At 43.7% G+C, this 17,900-nt stretch overlaps 1 long non-coding RNA gene across 1 annotated transcript in view; it reads right to left on the reverse strand.

Moving 5' to 3' along the window:
- Positions 1–692: 692 nt before the first annotated feature.
- LOC147032144 (uncharacterized) overlaps positions 693–17,900 on the reverse strand; it is a 51,021-nt gene continuing 33,813 nt past the window's right edge. The window contains exons 2-4 of the long non-coding RNA XR_015051967.1: positions 15,543–17,255; positions 13,394–13,607; positions 693–795 (exon numbers count right to left, since the gene is read on the reverse strand). This is a non-coding gene — a long non-coding RNA (uncharacterized LOC147032144). The remainder of the gene's footprint in view (positions 796–13,393; positions 13,608–15,542; positions 17,256–17,900) is intronic.

Genomic DNA, 17,900 nt, shown 5'->3' on the forward strand with positions numbered 1-17,900 from the left:
GCTGTCCATTGGATGGATGTTAAGTTCGGTGACCCGTTTGCTATTATGAGTGCATGTGAAGTTCCCACTGTCCTTCACAAAGAGTAGGTAAGTTATCAGGGGCCCACTGGCCGAATTCCAATTTCTTGCCCTAACTCTCTTTCCAATCCAAACTTAGGCAAGTAAGCTGGGGATGCCAATACCTTCACTGTAACTTAAAAAGGGTTTCAACACACACTGGACTGAAAAAGGGCTGATCTGAATGAATATATATATATATATATATATATATATATATATATATATATATATATATATATATATATATATATACCAATTTTTCGGAGCTAGATTGTCCTCTGCATGATGCGCTCCCTTTCGTATTAGATCAAAATAGGAAGAAATCAGCACAGCATATGCACAATTTACTGTACACAACCTTCACAGACATCATGCTGTTGAGAGAAAGGTTTACTCCACAGTTGTTGGAGTGCATCTTCTTTCTTTCTTGTTCATCAGTGGGTGGAGAAGCCATAAGCATGTTCATCCAAACCTTGCTATAAGCTAAGGTATATATTGGGTGATTATATATATATATATATATATATATATATATATATATATATATATATATATATATATATACATACATACATATGCAATCAAATCCCTCGACTCATGCCAGTGAATAAACTATTTTAAATAATTGCACTCACCTGCTCAGTTTGCCTTGTGGACTATGCATCAAGGATTCATTCTCTCATGTGGAGAAAATTCACAAAAGGTCCATGGCCATCACATTTGCATCATTCACCGCTGGAGAAAGTCATGCGAGAAAGCAGCATTATAAGGCCTATCCTTTTATTGAGGCTCCATGAAGATGGAGAATATTTATAAGGCAGTGAATTCTCTCTGAGAGCATATTTCATTTGGCCACTTTCCGACCAAAAAGTTTCCAGGGATTCAGCCCGACGGGGATAGCCGGGATTTACAAGCTGAGGGCTTTAATCGGGTTCCTGCCGAAGGACTGACCTTCAAAAAGCTGCCACAGCTAAAAGAAATATGTGAAGGAATGAAAATTTGCTGGGCTTAAGGGAAAGTGATCGAAACAGTCATGTTTCATTAAAGCACAATAAAGTGGCATAACTAATGAACTGGACCCAGGCTCAAAGATTATTGCTTTCACACTTAGCAAATACAAATTTTGTTTGAAAAAGCTGTCAGCCCACTTAACATCCACATTTTCACTCCTTTAAATGAGACATTCATTCAAAAAAAAAAAATCAACATGTCCAAAGTGTACCTTAATAGAGAGACAAGAGCCATATCGGTACTTAAAAATCAATCAGGAGCCATCCATCTATCTATTATGGATGCCAATATGATGGAATCGCTGAGCCTTTGCATGCCCCTTCACTCCCCGCTGCTTACTACTCGCTACACAATCAATCCTGAGCCCTCCATCTATTTATCATTTACACCAATATGGCAGAATTTTTGTTCCTTCATGTGCACCTTCACTCTCTTCTGCTTACTCCTCTCCCCAATCAATGAGGAACCATCCATCACTTTATCATGTGGGCAAAAAATGGCAGAATTGTTTTCTCGTCCATATCCACTCCCAGACACTACCGTACCTTTCTTTCTTTTTCTTTCCATATCACTTCTCTTAAATAAAATTAAAAAAACTATAATTGATTTTTATTTACCAGCTCTTCTCCCAACATCTATCATAATAAATGTCAACGTGTGTCCGTCAGTCCTTCAGTCAGTCTGTCTCCCCCATAACTCCAAAACCATGAAATCTATCAGCCCCAAACATTGCATGCATACCTCTGGAACTCAAATGTGGTGCATGAATGAAAATTGGGTTGTTTGGGTTAGATTTAAACACACCTTTGGAAGAAAATTTAGGGGGTGCTCATCAGGAAAAAAACAAAACAAGCCTTGCCAAGATGGCGGCGTGCCATCTTTGTCAGCCCTTTGTCAGCTCCCAAGAGTCTGAAGCTGCCTTTATTTGGCCTCCTCAACAATGCCTTGGCTTGGAACAGACCACAACAACTTCTGAATGATAATGTTGTTGTTTTGTTTTTTTTGCTGTCCTCACTCATATTATCGAATGCCTTATCATCATACTTACAAATCGTTGGATACATTGCAATGTTTATAAACACTAAGCGATGCCAGGGTTCATGGCTCCATTTCATTTCTGCACATGCCATAAGCTCGAGAATCTCTGAACCCAACCTGAATTCCAAAATTTAACCTCCAGATTTGAACCTTGCAGCAGTTCTGACTGCTATAAAGTGTTTGTTTGTCCAATTCTGACATATTTGACATTTTGGCATCTCCCAGAGGTGTTTAATATGACAGATCGCTAATTGCTTGCCAAGCCAGCCATTCCTTATCAATCGTTTCGTTGGAGTGCTTCCTTGAGTGCTTAAGCCACTTGGTGAGCACGCTACAATATCCGCACTGTCACTGAATACTGTCCGGGTGACCCTCGTATAACCGGTGCTCTGATAATGTGTTTATGCTATAGGCTAGATTAAATACAACAACATTACGTTATCCTTTGTGAGTCATTTGTGCTCTGTCTTACTATACAAGTCGTTCATGCTGCGTCATAAATACATATAAAAAAATAAAACGTTTAGTTTTTGAAAGCTTCTTCAACCTTGTCATTGGAGTGCTTGCTTGGAGCACTCACTCTTCAAGCTTCAATCTCTGCAAGCTTCCGCAGTGATACTGCAGCACGGTTGAACATGTGGATATCTCCGGCATTAAGAAGGCAAAATAAATTAGATGATTGCACGGAGTAAAAAAATGTTTTCATTTCCAAAGCAATCAATCGCCACATCACAGCAGCCAAGATGTATGCCTGCTCGTTCTAAACTATCCATCCTGGGTTTGAATCCTGACCCAGCTATAAACAGTTGTCAGTTCAGGTCAGGCCAGATCAGATCTGTGACTTGCTGCAGGTATCATGTCAACCTGTACTAACCTGTTTCATGGTCGGGTTGAAGGTGATTAAACCGTCTCCACCACCAGGTTTTCCTGTGAGGGGGGTGTATGATATGGACACCGAGCAGGATTAAAAACAAAACCTGTTAGAGGGAAGAGGAGCTCCTTGTGAGTCAACAGCCATTCATATCGAGTGCCCATCTGTGTCTGTGGATGTCCTCCTGCAGTTGGGTTACTTTTTATTTGGAGGTTGGTGGCAGGATTTGCACTCCGGCCACCGTAAAACCCTTCGTTCCGCAAAACATACGAAAAGCACAAGGATATCTGAAAAAGCACTCTGCGGGAGTACCTCCTGTGCAGGGGCCCTCTGCAGGGCAGCTCACCGGGTGACAGGAATGGGGCAAAGTCTTCGGGACCCCCACTCTTTGATGAAAGGATGAAAACCATGGGGTAACCCACCCAGGTCAGATTGCGGTAGTATGTGTTGAGATGGTGCTGAGGTGTCGTCGACCAAACTGCAGTCTCCTTGGGTTAACCTGATGCGGTGCCTTTGGGTGGGTACATGGAATGTCCTATCTCTAAGAGAGGATGATCACCTGTCTGAGCTCAAATGTTTGGACATTGGTATTGCAGCACTCTCTGAGGTTTGGAGAAGTGAATGTGGAGAGATCATGGCGGGTGGTTACATCCACTGTTGGTCTGGTCGCTCTGATTATTACCATGCCCATTGAGCTGCTCTTGCTGTGTCAAATAAGTTGACTCCAATGATAATTGAGGTCACACCAGTCAACGAGCATATTATGAGACGAAAGATTCATCACTCCTTGGGTGTAATTTCCCTGGTTTCTGTATATGCTGACTCTATATATCCTTTTGGGGACCCTCTGTATGTGCATTTCCCTGATCTCCAACTGAGGCAAGCAATCTCACCATGAAGGACACATTCTATGCCATGTTCGAGTCTGTGGTTGATCAGTGCCTCAGGCAAGATTCTCTTCTCATCTTGAGTGATATCAATGCAACAACTTCAACTGATTGGGGTGGTGATGAGACATGTGTTGGTCCCCATGGGTCTGGAACTGTGAACCAGAATAGCACTAACTTCCTTGACTTTGAAAGAAGTCATGGACTTAGGGTAGCTGGTTCCTGGTTTCAGCACCCGCAGGCTCATCGCTGGACTTGGCATTCCAATGCTGGTGGTGTGGCAAAGGAAATTGACCTTGTGCTCGTTGATGGTCACTGGAGGATGATCGAGAACTGCAGGGTCGACCTGAGTTCTCAGCCCCTCAATATTGACCACAGGCTTGTTGTAGTAACTGTGAAGTTGCAGCTGAAATCCGGAAGAAGGACACTATCCCAGCCGAGGCTGGATATTGGCAAGCTCAAGGATGAAAGGGCAGCTGAGAAGTTTGTGAACAGGCTGAGTGGGGATTTGGGGGTCTGGGTGCTTTTCGGAATCCTGAAGAGTTGTGGAGTGCCTTCAAGGCCACCATCCTTGATGTTACCGGTGGATTTATTGGAACTCAACGGAGAGCGAAGAATATTTTTTTCTCTCATGGGACACTGGATAGCATTGACCAGAGTTGCAGGACCAGACGTAATGGCAGAGCTGAGCTGTTCAGGGAGCTGAGGTGTGAAGTGTACAGGCACTAAGTGTGGACAACGTGGCCTATGTGCGAGGCATCTGTGATGTGGTAGAGCATCACCTGTGGTCAAGTAATTCTCATCCTGCTAACAGGGGAATTTACGCATTGCATTCCTCTCAGCCCGTCCCTCAGTATACTGCGATTAGAGCAGAGGGTGGTGGGCTCTTGACCGAGGAGTCCGAAGTGAGGGACCGCTAGGCCATTTACTTTGAGCGGCTGTACCAGGCTGATCTACCAGCTGTCGAGTTGGATGTCAGGGGTGTTACTATCCCAATTGCTGACCCTCCAATCAACTGTGGTCCACCTTCGTTTGTGGAAACACAAACTGCGGTAAACCAATTGAAATGGGGTAAAGCTCCTGGGATCTGTGGCATCCATGCTGAACTTCTCAAGGCTGGTGGAAATGCTATAGTCATGTCGTTGCATGCAGTTCTGTGCTCTGCCTGGAACACAGGCATCATACCAACTGACTGGAAGAGGGGCCTTGTTGTCCCTCTCTGGAAAGGGAAGGGTGATTGCCAAGGCTGAAACAACTACCGAGGGGTGATGCTGCTCTCAGTGCTGGGAAAGGTTTTTGCTCAGGTAATTCAAGATGGGGTTCGTCACCATCTGCTTGAGCACCAGCTTCCAGAGGAGTCAGGATTTACACCAAAGAGGTCAATGATTGACCGTATTCTTGCTCTTCGGGTCCTCAATGAATGCAGATGAGAGTTTTGGAAGGGGCTGCTTGCATCCTATGTTGATCTCTGTAAAGCATTAGATTCAGTGAATCGGGATACCCTCTGAAGGATTCTTGGTCTTCGTGGGGTGCCACCAAAACTGATCAATTAAATGTCAACCATACTCGGTACTGAGAGTGCTGTGAGATTTGGTGATACGATTACTGACTTATTTCCTTTTGTTACATGAGACTGTCAGTGGTGTGTACTGGTCCCCACACTTTTAAGCGCTTGTATGGACTGGATTCTGGGGAGGATATCAGAGAGATCAAGCTGCGGTGCAACGTTTAGGAATGTCAAGATCTCTGACCTTGATTTTGCAGATGATGCAGTCATCTTTGCGGAGACTCTATATATCCTTTTGGGGAACCGAGAGGTGCTGAATGAGGAGTCAGAGCTGCTGTGATTATGGGTTTCCTTGGTCAAAACTAAGATCCAGGCTTTCATTGACATCTTGGATGCTGCTATCTTGTCTGTACCCTTTTGTAGGAAGGATATTGAGGTTACGGAGAGATTCACTTACCTTGGCAGTGATAGTCATGTCTCTGCTAGCTGTGAGCCAGAGGTCAGTAGACGTCTGGGTCAGGCCTGGGGAATCATGGATTCACTAGTTCATGAGGAGTGGCATTGCGGGAGGACCTGTGCGGGAGGATGAAAGTCTGAGTCTTCAGGTCCTTGGTGCTTCCAGTCTTGTTTTATGGATATGAGACGACTCTGACCAGGGATGTGAGATGGCGACTTATTTCCTTTGGTACCAGGTCTCTTCGGAGAATCCTTGGCTATCACTGGTCGGACTTTGTGTTCAACGAGCGGTTGCTGAGAGAAACTCAAATGAGATTTGTTACCTGCATGGTTTGTGAGCGTCAATGGCAGCTGTATGGACATCTGGCTCATTTTTCTGATGCTGATCCTGTTCACCAGATTCTTTCATTGAGAGTGCCTCGTGAGTGGAGGAGGCCTTTGAGTCGACCACGTTCCTCATGGTTTGCAGCAGGTTGATCAGAATCTCAAGGAGATTGGAATTGGCCATGCATCTGCCTGGGGGATGGCCAGGTAGAGGCCTCTGTATTTTTGGCAGTAAGGGGATGAAGCCACATGTTGCTCCAGCGCATGCTCCCATACCTGACCTGACCTATAAACTTTCATCCCTGGGTTTCACAAGCAGGTTGATTCATCAATGTGTGTGCCGTCTCTCGTATGCATGTTACAATAGCCATCACGTCTGCTGGAATCCTCCTCTCCCCCACCCCTCTCCACAGTCTTCCCTCCCCTCGCGCCCCCTCCCTTCCCTTTTGCTCTCCCTTTCTCACCCCCATCTCACCCCCATCTCACCGCCATCTCACCCCAATCTCACGCCAATCTCTCTCTCTCTCTCTCTCTCTCTCTCTCTTTCTCTCTCTCTCTCTCTCTCTCTCTCTCTCTCTCTCTCTCTCTCTCTCTCTCTCTCTCTCTCTCTGTCTCTCTCTCTGTCTCTCTCTCTGTCTCTCTCTCTGTCTCTCTCTCTGTCTCTCTCTCTGTCTCTCTCTGTCTCTCTGTCTCTCTCTGTCTCACTGTCTCACTGTCTCACTGTCTCACTGTCTCACTGTCTCACTGTCTCACTGTCTCACTGTCTCACTGTCTCACTGTCTCACTGTCTCACTGTCTCACTGTCTCACTGTCTCACTGTCTCACTGTCTCACTCTCTCTCTCTCACTCTCTCTCCAACCCTTCCACTTTCCCCACACCTTAATCTCTCACCAACCCCTCCCCATGTTCCCCCACCCCTCTCCCCTCTAATGAGGGGACTGTTTATGTACAAATCAGTTTTAGTGTAAGCAGAGTGGAGGAGTGCAATGCGAGCATGCAGGCAGGACTTTGCCAGGCAGAGAGCATGAGTTTTAAATGCTCCTGCCCGGTTTTATATAGAAGCTGGCAGTTAAGAAGAGAATGTTGCTGTATGGGAGCGTTTTATTGCCCTTCTCCTCCTCCCTCATGCTGCCTTCACTTACCTTCCATTAATTCTGCCTTCCCTTGCCTTGCCCTCACTTCCCTGCCCCTCCTGCTCCCTTCCCTTGCCCTCACTTCCCCACCCCTCACGCTGCCTTCCCTTGCCCTCATGTTGCTTTCCCTTCCCATCATGCTGCTTTCCCTCCACCTCCCCTCATGCTTACTTCCTCCCAAATCCCCTCTCCTCTCCATCCCCATGGACATCTCCCGGTGGTCTCCACATGCTGTATTCATGTGCTGTTTTAAAACGTACCCCATTTTTTTCAATCCTGCACTTACCACCCCCACCCTGTTTTCTACACAAGTCTCAATACTAAACGCAGGTTGAGAACCCCTTTCCACACGCTTAGCTACTCACAAACCTCTCGGTCTCCCCACATTCTCTCCCATTCTCTCCCATTCTCTCCCATTCTCTCCCATTCTCTCCCATTCTCTCCCATTCTCTCCCATTCTCTCCCATTCTCTCCCATTCTCTCCCATTCTCTCCCATTCTCTCCCATTCTCTCCCATTCTCTCTCTCTCTCTCTCTCTCTCTCTCTCTCTCTCTCTCTCTCTCTCTCTCTCTCTCTCTCTCTCTCTCTCTCTCTCTCTCTCTCTCTCTCTCTCTCTCTCTCTCTCTCTCTCTCTCTCTCTCTCTCTCTCTCTCTCTCTCTCTCTCTCTCTCTCTCTCTCTCTCTCTCTCTCTCTCTCTCTCTCTCTCTCTCTCTCTCTCTCTCTCTCTCTCTCTCTCTCTCTCTCTCTCTCTCTCTCTCTCTCTCTCTCTCTCTCTCTCTCTCCCACTTATTATTTCTGTCAGCAAAGTAATGGATTATATTTGCTTGTGCAATATATAAAGCTCATTCTCACCACTCACCGACTGACTGACGCACCCTCACTAACTCATTAAGTGACATTAATGTTTGGGACCTTCAGGGTAACGAAGAAAAGGTGATATTTTGCATGTCAACGATGAGCCAATACACTGGGGGGGGGGGGGGAGGGACTCACTGAAGAGCGAGAAAATATCCGTAAATAAAAATATAAATAAATTAAAAGAAATAAATAAACCACCCAAACCATTAAACCAACAACAGGGAATAAGTACCTCTGTCACCTGCCATTGCACTTCAGCAAAAGACTTCTGCAACTCATTGGGACTGACTCATTTGGTCAACTTCACGACCCTGTTCGTAACCAACGGTACTCCATCTCTTCTGCATCTGATTTTGACAAATTTCCCTGAAAATATCTGCTGCTCTTCCCTTGCTCCAATCGGTTCCTTTGACCATGTCCTTGTCAAAGTGGACATCTCTCTGGCTGTTATCAGAGAACCACTTCAGCGCCATCGAGTCTCACATTTCACTCAGGCCGACTGGCAGGGTCTCCAAGCAGCCATCAAACTTCGAGACTGGTCTCCCATCACTACTTTCTCCAACATCAACTCATCCTGGGAATTCTTTCAAAGAAACTTGCTCTCTCTCATGCACAGATTTATCCCCTCCCATCTTCAGTTGGCCTCCCCTTCCTCACACCCATAGTTCACTGAAGCTTGTGGCAAGGCAGTTGTCCTGAAACAACCTGCATTTGCCTCATGGGAAGCAAACCAACTGAGGGTCATCTCAGTTCCTTCCATAAAGCTCAGAACAAGTGTGTGTTTACCCTCAGGAGAGTCAAAAAAAAACATCTTTCTAATCTCAAGTCTGAACTCTCAAACCTCTATCCCTCCTCAAAATCCTGGTGGTGTCTAATCAAATCTGTTTCTGGTGGATGTTCCTCCTCCATCCACTCCCTTACCTCAAATGGCCACTCTGCTGACACCACATGTGAAAAGGCTGAATGCCTAAACTCGGTGTTTGCATCGAAATATTTTGTCTAAAACCCATCGCTTTCTGTACCCACGTTATCCAGTCGCACCCAACTGTCCCTGGACTCTGTGTCCTTTTCTCCTGACAAGGTGGAGAGCTTGCGGTCAAATCTCGACTCAGATTCTGCAACCGGTCCAGACGGCATCAGCCCACATGTCCTAAATTCCTGCTCTTCTGCTCTTGCTCACCCTCTCTCTGTTCTATTCACCCTCTCATTTGCTCAAGGTCATCTACCATCTGCTTGGAAATCAGCAAACATTAGCGCTCTGCATAAAAAAGGTGCAAAAACAGATCCCTGCAACTACAGACCAATCAGCCTTCTCCCACTCATCATCAAGGTTCTGGAATCCATCATCGCTTCAGACATTAAATCCTTCCCCTTCTTCAATGGCTTGATTTCCGATGATGAATTTGGTTTCACACCAGGTCACTGTACCCTCGATATGCTGCTTCTGCTCTCCCATCAATGGATGGAGGAACTCAATGCCAGACATGAAATCAGAGCCACATCCCTGGACATATCACGTGCTTTTGACATGGTCTGGCACCCTGCCCTGCTTACCAAACTCTCTTCCTATGGTATCCATGGCCATCTCCACTCATAGCTCGCACACTTCATCTCCTGACACAGTCAGCGTGTGGCCCTAAATGGAGTTCTCTCATCCCCTCTTCCTGTCCAGGCTGGAGTTCCTCAAGGCAGTGTTCTGAGCCCTGTTCTTTTTTCTGGTTTTCATCAATGATCTCTCCGACTCTCTGGAAAATGTCTTTGCTGATGACTCCACCCTCTGTCGTACCATCTGTCATCCCTCAGACCAGCAAGCAGCACCTTCTTCACTCTGCAGATCTGGATAAAATCACAAGCTAGTCAAACACGTGGAACATGTCTTTCAATCCTGACAAACTCACACTCTCACAATGTCTCTCAGAAAGAACCATTTAGAACACCCCCTCCCCCCCAACTACTTTCTCAACAATCCTCTCAAAGAAGTCCTTTCTTTCAAGCTTCTGGGTCTCACCATCTGCCATGATCTTTCCTGGGAAAGCCACATTTCCAACCTGGCTTCAAAAGCCAGTCTTCACTGGGAATCCTCCAACCTTGCTTCACTGGCAATCCTCCGTCGTGCAAAGTCCTACCTCGGCCCTCTAGCTCCTGACCACATACAAAGCTTTTGTCCACAGCATGATGGAGTACTGCTCTCCCCTCCGGGCTGGTGCCCTGCCTCTTATCTTTCTTGGCTTCACACTGTGGAAACCAAAGCATTTCGGATTATTGGTATCTCCCGTGGTGAGGCTGTCTTTGGGCCTCTCACTCTCTCACCGCAAGCAGGTCGGTGGTTTGTCTGTCTTCCACTGTCGCCTCTCTGGTCTCTCCCCCCTGTTCTGTCTGCGATATGCTCCCCCCCTTATTTACACACGGCTCCCTGCCAGAAACCCCCTTCCAGTAAAACTACCAAAATCACGAATCACTGCTCACCTTCACTCTTTCATTGAAGTTTGTTTCTAGTCTTTGAAATAAACTCCCACACTCTCTTCAATCCCATTCTTCCCTCCAGCCCTTCAAAACAGCAGTTCACCACCACCTCATATCTTCCTCCATCCAAAACCACGATCTTTTCTACCCCCATTAATCCACCCCAAACCCACCTTCTTCAAATTCCCTGCTTTCCTAACTTTAAGTACCTGTAATGCCCATCTTGTATTCCCCATGTTCCCTGCCCCATCCCTCTCCCTTCCACAGATCTCGTAATGTCTCTATTCCCCACTGTTTTGTCCTTCCCTCTCCCACCCCTCTTGTCTCCTGCTGTGTTGTGTGCTGTGCATTGGCTCTCATACAAGCCTCGACAATGTACACAAAAAAATTAAAAATGAAAAAAATAAATGCAGGTGGGCAACCCGAGACAAAGGGAAGCACTGTAATTGTGTATGACGGCGGACGTCGAAGCCGCTACACCGGGAAAAAATCACAGAACCCTTGGAATGCATCCGTAAATGAAAATATAAATAAATGAAAAAAAAACAATGCAGGTGAGCGACCCCAGACAATGGTAAAGCACAGTTCGTTATTGCTTCCATCCATCCATTGGGAGCATTCTCTGTGCAGAGCATTAGTGCTGCCTAAGCAGTCTCCTGGACTACTGGGCACAATCCTAGATGGGTCACCACTCCGACATAGGATACCAGCAAGCTGGCACTCATTTTGCCGACCTCAGAAGGATGACAGGCAGTCAACCCCACCTGGTATTAATTCAACAGCCGAGTGGGATTTGAACTCAAGATACTGGGATCCCACACCAACCACCCTAACCATTAAGCCAACACCAGGCATTTTGCTTACAGTGTATAAGCATAACCCGCCAGTACACTGTAAATACCGGTTCTCGAAGGGAACCATGCACTTATTACATGTGGTTGGAGACGAGGTTGGGTAGATGGAGTTCAATGTTTTTCAAAATAAAAAATATTTGAAATTGTGAAAAGGAAGGAAAGGAAGGAGTATAGAGGAGAAAAGTAGTGGGGGAAGAGAATGAGGATCTGGAATTTGCAGAAGAAGGTGAAAAGGAGGATTGGTAGTTAAGGGAGAGGGAAAATGTGTCTTGAAACTAGAGGCAACATCAAAAATTCCACCATTTTTTATGATAATGTAGATGTAGATGTAGATGGGCCTTAAAGGACAATCATTTGGCCACATCATTTTACAATTTCGATTTTTTACTACATTGGTGAAAAGAGAAGATTAAATGGACTTCAATTAATTATCCAAACATAATATAAATAAAATATCAACATCAAATGGAGAGATTTGTAACTAGAATAGCACTCGATAGAGTGCATACCTCTGCCAGGCTAGACAGTTTACATTTTGTATCCCACTGAAAGGCCAGATCTCTATCCGGACCTGAACCCAAAACAAATTGGCTTGTTCATGTTACGTACCCAACTCATCCACCTCGTATTGTCATAACTCGTCCACAACTTTTTGAAATAACATGCTGTACTCTACAGTGCATCATTTTTGGCCCCCTCTCAATAGTGAAGAATCACGTTAAAATGCAAAAATTATAATATCCGGATCATCACTAATATCGATAAATTTCGGCCTTGTCACACATCCGACCTGCCCACAAAGATTCGTCTGAATCTGTCCACAATTTTGAGATATTGTGCCACGTCGTTTTTGGCCTTTTCTCTCAATGGTGAAGAATCACTTTAAAACAAGCTAGAAATAAGTTGCTGACCTTTGGCTTTTGTTGACCTTTTGGTCATTTTGACCTTAACAAGCTCAAATGAGCTAAGATCCTCGTCCTCTTAATGATGACGTCATAAAAACGAACATGACGTCATTGTGATGTATCAGGTTTGCGATAAATTACCTGTGCTAATGCCCGGCTTGATTCCCGCAAACAAAATTCAAACAGCTTGCCTAGTTTCGGAGATAGGCCAAATCGTATAGGCGATTTCCATTCGTGGCGATATTATGATGTTAACTTTTTTTCTAGGAAGAATTTACAAAATCGGAGATGGTTATTGCCTGCGCGTTGGCTTTCTGCATGTACATGGCAAGTTTCACGAAGATCCGATGAAAACTCTGGGTTGTGAAACAAAAAGTCAAAAATAGGAATGACGTAAAAAAAAATTGATATGACGTCATAGTGATGTATCATATGCGCGGTAATTAATCTCTGCTAATGCCCTGTTCGATTCCCGCAAACAGAATGCAAAAAAACTTGCCTAGTTTAAGATAATTTTTTGGCGATTTCCATTAGCGGAGATATTTTGACGTCATAACTTTTTTCTAGGAGGAGTTTTCTAAATTGGAGATAGTTACTGTCTGCGCAGGGTATTTTCACATATATATGCCAAATTTCAGGAAGTTTTGATGAAAACTGTAGGCTGTGAAACAAAAACATCCATAAGAATAACAATGTGAGTGAGACTTAGAGATCCTCCACAAGGATGTAAAAATCTAGTATCCCGATCTGGATCTAGATATTCATCAAAATCTAATTATTTCGTCCTCGTCACACACCCAATCCTTCCACCAAATTTCGTCCGAATCCGTCAACAACTTTTGGATATATCCTTCACACATACAAACAGACGAGGGTGAAAACATAACCTCTGTCCACTTTCGGTGGCAGACGTAATTCATAGATGAGAAAATACAACTGTGGATATGGAAATGTTAACCACTGCAGGAATATAGTGAACTATTAAAAGTGTTGTTCAATTCTTACCACTGAGATCCTGTACTCACCCTTCTCCTGCAATTTCCATCCTTGTGCTGTGGTGCACCCATTTGTTTCCATCCATCCACTGGGACCATACTCTGTGTTGAGCGTTGGTGCTGCCGAAGCAGTCTCCTTGGCTATTGGGCACAATCTTGAACTGGTCGCCACTCCCACACAGGATACCAACAAGCTGGCACTCATTTTGCCAACCTCAAAAGAATGACAGGCAGTCAACCCCACCTGGAATTAATTCAACAGCCAAGTGGGATTTGAACTCAGGATCCTAGAATCCCTTGCCCACCACCCTAACCATTAAACCAACACCAGACATATTTGTTACCATCCCACTGTTTTCTCTTTGCCTCATTTTGTCTGTTGATCCATTTCTCCCTATTGTTCTGTTATTCCCTTAACCTCAATATCTATATTAAAAACATAAATTACTTCAAAAAAAGGACTGGCATACACTGCATACAATTCACATTAATGTCAACTCTGGAAACTCAAAACTATGATTGCTTAGACCATCTTGGAAAAACTCGCCATTCAATGTAGCTTTCTGTCAAATTATTAAAATGTTATAAACTGCTGTTTGCTTCATCAGGAATTTATTATCAATGAGAAATAAATGAGAAATTCATCAATGAGAAATCAATCTGCAGCTGCTCCTTCCATTTCAACCGAACCTAATTTTTCCGAACTGGATCTACATCATGTTTTACTATTATATTTCCGTCTCTGTGCTGCTCTTTGTGTTTTTGTCCAATTTCCGTGTTGAACTGTACTTTTTTGTGTTGTATTGGAGAATTTGTGTCCCTGTTAGAGTCCGGTTTACTCATCTTGGGATCGGTTCGTCAGCTTATTGCTTCTGTTTCTATTTTCATCCCACATGGTTCATTTTCGCTCCATTTCGCCCAACTATTTTCATTTCCAATTCCTCAGCTTAATCCTTTTCCATTCCTTGCTCCAAAAAATAAAAAGAACAAAAACTCTTCTTTACTCCCACAACTCCCCCTCCCAAAAAACAGCAACATGAACTCAATCTGCAATACACAGTTTGCCATTCATTCACTATCTATTCTCCTTTTTAACATCCCCAAACTGAATCTTCACTGAATAAAACGTTTCTTCCTTCAAAAGCTCTATATATATATATATATAAATTTTTAAAAGGCTTTTAAAATACTTTTTTAAATGGCTTTAAATCGCTTTTCTACTCCAACAGATTATACTCCAACGACCTCATCTCATATTATCAATTCAGATACAGACCAGGTAGATCATGGACATATTTCTTCGACTCTCCCAACAATGGATGGAGTCCCTCAATGTCAGACATGAGATAAAGGACGTCTCTCTCGACGTATATTGAGCATTCGGTACAGTCTGGCATCCTATAATCTCTCTGGCTTTGGCATCCAAGGCCAACTCAATTTTTGGGTAACTGACTTCCTCTACTCTCGTAGCTAATGTGTGGCTCTCAATGAAATCCTTTCATCTCCTGTCTCTGCCAAGGCTGGAATAGCCCAAAACAGTGTTCTTAGCCACATCCTATTAATAATCTTCATTAACGATCTCTCTGACTCTCTAAAAAATCCTCTACATCTATTTGCTGATGACTCCACTCTCTGTCATGACATCCCTCTTCTTTCACATCGACACAGTAGCCTCTTCTCTCTCTTCAGACCTTGATAAAATCACAAGCAGGTCAAACACTAGAAATATGTTTCAATCCCAACATATCTCTATCTCTATCTCTATCAGGTACTGCTATGCAGTACATATTCTATAAATGATACAGTGCCCTGCAAAAGTATTCACCCCCCACTCCCTTCCAAAATTTTCACATTTTGATGCCACCTGAGCTTATTTTATGATTCTTTCAAATCAAACTTAATAAACAGAATCTTCACAAACTACTCCAAAGTGATATAGCAAAAAAATGCAGATAAAATGTGAATAAGTCAGATTAACAGAGAAAATCAGATGATTCTCAGTTGTATAAGTTTATTCAACCCCTTTGCTAAATTCACCCTAAATCACTTCAACAGCAAATTATTATTTGTTTGAAAGGTTACATAATAAGTGCAATCAGTTTCACCTGTATGTTATCAGTGGGTTCACTTAAAAATTAAGTTCCCTCACTTGTCTAAGGAGTTTTAAGGTGCAACTCACTTGGTCAACCAACAAGGCAAGCATGAAGATCAACGAGCTTTCCAAAGAAGTCAAACATGAAGTGGTGGAGAAGCATCATTCAGGAGAGGGTTAGAAGAAGATTTTGAAGTCACTCATTATCCATTTAACCCCAGAGCACTAGCGTGCCTCATGAGTAACGTTATCCGTAATGTGGGGTATGACATACCTGAAAAGGAAAAATACAAAATATATTGTTTCCAATTACTATTTAAATAAAAATATATATATTGGTATGTAAATAATGATTGAAGGTGCATTCCAAGATAATTTATAGGCATTATCTATATCTTAGCTGCACTAACATATACACATCCCACTCTTCTTTGACATCTTGAATTATTTTCAGGTTCTGGTCTCTGCACAAGTTATGTCAAGGAATACATCACTACCTGAAAAAAAAATTAAGAAATCACAAATTGTAAACACCTTATATGAAGTGCGTCACTACAGCGTGTTCCAGATGTCTGGACCCATAGGAAATCTAGGCATTATATTCGAAAAGTTAAAAAACACATTTCTAACGTCTGTTTTACATACTTTCAGGAATGAAACAACCCTGATGGCTCACTCTACCAATCAAGAGAAGGTGGAGTTGGTGTTATTACACGTTTCTGGAATCAGCCGAGGGAGGCCTGTGTGTTATTTCATGAAAAACACCCTGAGAAGCTAAAGCCAACTCAAAGATTCGTCGACAAAGTGTTGTTACATTTTAAAGATACTGGAAGTGTTGCTGATCAACTTCATAGTGGTCATCCTCACACTTCAGTATAAATTGTTTTTTTTTTGGAGTCTTCAGCGTAAATTAAGTGTAAATTGTGTATTTTTCCCTCTGGATCCAGACTTTTGGGGCACCCTGAATATTCCATGATCTGGGCATATTATACCCCACATTAGTGTATAAAGAGTAAGCTTTAATACACTACTAATGTGGGGTATAAGATGCCAAGACCATGGAGCATCGAGCTGTTCACTTTGTGCAGGTACCTCATACCTCACATTAGTGTTCTCTGGTTAAGAAAGATGAAATCCATCATTTAAAAAGTGGAAAACGTGATGTCGCATCTGAGTACCCATTAATACGGAGTTCCAAAGAGCTGGGACCTTTTGGCCCAAGAGATGGTAAAAATGGTCTTCTGACACTGTCTTCAATATTACTTCACTTTACCATTCCCCAAGGTAACCCAAATGAGCAAAAAATTGACGGCAATCATACACGGAAAGTAGATGCCTGGAACACGCTTTCTTACCTTTTAAAGGATATATTTTATTATGAAAAGCACAAGGAAGAGGGTCGACAAGATACTGTAATAAATGGAACAAACCAAGCGAGTCAAAAGAAATAAAGAGGAAAATGGGAATACGCAAAGTTACGTATAATGAATGAGAAATTAAAGCTCAAATCATAACCCACGAGGTGCCACAGATCACAATTTTACAACATGACAATAATGCAGATGGAACTTCCCTTTTCTCTGATACACAGGGTAGATGCAGTTCAACACAATGCAGCCAGTTTTAGAGACCAGGTGCACAACCAAAACCAGTAATGATGGTGCCCAGCCAAAGTAAAATGGCCACGATCAGGGCAGGAAATGAGGAGGCCTTCAATCAGGCAACGTGGTCCCCTTTGACATTTTTACAGTGAGGCCTCCTGGACTGCCTCCTGGACTCTCAGTCTTCTTCCTCCAAACCCTGCAAAAACACATGGTGATCCCAGCTTGGGTCGTTTCCGCACGAAGCTTCTCCTCCAAGCAAGGTCTCAGGCCTACTTTCCACATGAGCCTCCAGTCCTGTATATTCTCTAGTCTGGACTCATGTGCACACTGTCCTCTGCTTCCTTCTGGGTGCCACCCACAGGGGCAGCCTCGATAAAAATAAGTGTACATCTTTTCCTCCAGGCTCCACAGCACACTGTGCCACCATGGCTGGCACACCCTGACCAGAGAGAGATCATAATTGGCCTTTGTGCACAAGTGACACATGTCTCTGCAATGGGAAATCCTCACCTTGCCCCACCCACAAACAAGGTGTTTTGCATATACATAATTAATCTGTCTATCATGTCTATAAATTACAGATGCTGCCTCCTCGATGTCACGTGTAACAAATGACTTACTCCAACAGATCCCAGTTACATGGCAATCTAACTTACTCAAAACACACGGTCAATAGTGCACTTACCACAATTTAGCTTCCTGTATGCCTGGTCAAAAATATTTCACCATCTTCCTGTATGCCTGGTGTTGGCTTAATGGTTAGGGTGGTGAGCTTGGGATCCATGGATCGTGAGTTCAAATCCCACTTGGATGATGAATTAATACCAGGTGGGGTTGACTC

Source organism: Eptatretus burgeri, chromosome 2 (assembly GCF_056783735.1).
Source record: "Eptatretus burgeri isolate ZD-2024b chromosome 2, Ebu_testis_v1, whole genome shotgun sequence".
Lineage (NCBI taxonomy): Eukaryota > Metazoa > Chordata > Myxini > Myxiniformes > Myxinidae > Eptatretus > Eptatretus burgeri.